This window comes from Oratosquilla oratoria, chromosome 11 (genome assembly GCF_046742065.1).
Source record: "Oratosquilla oratoria isolate Oo_2021 chromosome 11, ASM4674206v1, whole genome shotgun sequence".
In the NCBI taxonomy this organism is placed as follows: domain Eukaryota; kingdom Metazoa; phylum Arthropoda; class Malacostraca; order Stomatopoda; family Squillidae; genus Oratosquilla; species Oratosquilla oratoria.
Window position 1 is genome coordinate 18,945,083 of NC_134787.1, and position 2,500 is coordinate 18,947,582.

Consider the following 2,500-nt stretch of genomic DNA (forward strand, 5'->3'; position numbering starts at 1 on the left):
AGGGATTTCTCCCTGTCTTCTCCTTTTATGCATGGGGGGAAGGAGAGGGGAGGTCGCCGATTTAATGAAGCGGCCTTGCTGTGGATGTGCTGTGTCTTACGACACTGCCTCTGACCCAGGGCATTGGACAAGGTGCAGGGATGACCCGTCATCCAGGAGGTGCTAAGATGAGAGGGAGGGTGGAGGGGTGTGGAGTGTATTCAGGGAAGGAATGGGTGGGAATGATTTTATGCCTTTTCCTTTTTGGCTACCTCCCTTGTAAAGGGGAAAAAGCCTTGGTATATGTATATATATATATATATATATATATATATATATATATATATATATATAATACGTGTGTGTGTGTGTGTGTGTATTCACCTCGGATCTGCTGCAGCCTCTTTTCGAGACAGCCAGACACCACCCTACGGCAGTGAGCTCAGAGCTCATTATTAGCAGATCTCTGGGTAGGTCTGAGACCACTCACACTCCACACACCGGGAATGCAAGGTCACAACTCCTTGACTAACGTCCCGTACCTACTCGCTGCTAGGTGAACAGGGGCTACACGTGAAAGGAGACAAACCCAACTTGTCTCCGCCCGGCCGGGGAATCGACCCCCGGTTCTCCGGCTTGTGAGGCCAGTGCCTTACCAATCCGCCACCGGGCCGTGTGTGTGTGTGTGTGTGTGTGTGTGTGTGTGTGTGTGTGTGTGTGTGTGTGTGTGTGTGTGTGTGTGTGTGTGTGTGTGTGTGTGTGTACGTGTGTGTGTGTGTGTTCATTCCTTTTGCTTCTCTCCCATCTTCCTTTATCATTTCTTCCCTTCTCTCTTTTTCACTTTATTCTCTTTTTCTCTCTCCTTTCCCATCTTCAACTCTTTCCCACATCTCCTCATTCCCCTTTATCTCCCTCTCCTTCTCATCCACTTCTTTTCCACCTTTCCCTATTCCTCTAACCCCCATTCACTACCCCCTATCTCTAAATCCCTCATTGACTCCTCCATCTCTAATCCCCCCATTCACTCCCCCATCTCTAAGCCCCCCCCCATCCCCCATACATCCTTCTCGATCTTTCTCGCCTTCCCTTGATCAAAAACCAACTCGGAGATCAAAGTAATCCGGATTAATTAAACACTGACTAAGGTGCCGAACTCGACAACACCGCAGGAAAGTCCTCTTCCCCCCCTCCCCCCACCCCGCATCTCTCTCCCCTTGCACTCCCCCTCACCCCCGAATTCCCTCCCACACTAAATCTAATCTCTACCAAACTTCACCCCACACCATTCCAAGTTCCCGTTTTTAGTTGTTTATGTATTTATTCATACATTCATTTATTATTCATTTATTATTCATTTATACAGTATATGTTTTATTTATCTATTATATCTTTATTTATTTATTTATTTATTTATCTATCTATTTTGCCCTTCGTTGATTCCTTGGACTCAAGGGTCCTAGAAGAAGCAAAGAAGAATTGAAGGCAAAAAATATACAAACAAGAACCTTATAAAACAGGCTTCACCGACCCTACAATGTGGTCATTCTTTACTACGACAGCAGACAGAAGAGGAAGGCTACCTTTTTTTTTAACCACACTGGCCCTACTGTCCCTACAAAGCAGTCACCAGTCAATTTCAAAGGTACGGAAGGATCCTAGGGGCAGGATATAGAGATTATGTATCCTATCCTTACACGTAGGATTATAGTATGGATGATCCGTGATGTCATAGGATTGAATAGACTTGAACGAAGATTTTTTTTTTTTTCTACAAAGTCCTCTGTGAGGGGCACCGTCCTAGCCTTCCGTAATGGGTGGTACATTTACTTATAGCCTGATTGCTGTCAGGCGATTTTATTCACGGGGTTACCCACTTACCTACTTTTATCGTTGAAGAATTAGTTTGATGAAAATAAGGTTTATGTCACTTGAGCACTTTGAAAAATAGCAAAGATGATTGTATTGGTAGTATTACTATTACTACTAATACTACTACTATTACTTCTTGATGATTTCTATTATGAAGTTTCAGGATGTTGGGAGGAATGGGGAACCATTTCCTCCCCTTCTCCCTCCCCCCCCCACCCACACCATAAACTCTTTCCCCACCCACCCAAACTATTAACATCACCCGCCTAGATTAGATAATATTTACAAACCATGGTGAATGAGATTAAACATTGAACTAGATTACCTGACTCGGCAACCCCAGTTATGAGGGGATTTGAAGCCCTTAGTACATACATATGTGCATATATACTGTACATGCGCACGTAAATTCGTACATGCGTACATACACTACATACACACATGCATACATAAAATACACACATACATACATAACATATATATCATTTGTATCATACATATCATATATAAGAGATCATAAATGGCATATATAATATGCTTAACATACATGCATACATACATGCAGTATACATCAATAAACACACACACACACACACACACACACACACACACACACACACACACACACACACACACACACACACACACACAC

General features: G+C 43.2%; 1 protein-coding gene across 6 annotated transcripts in view; it reads right to left on the reverse strand.

Moving 5' to 3' along the window:
- LOC143029622 (uncharacterized) overlaps positions 1–2,500 on the reverse strand; it is a 689,552-nt gene that overhangs the window by 136,357 nt on the left and 550,695 nt on the right. The gene's annotated exons all lie outside the window — the stretch shown is intronic.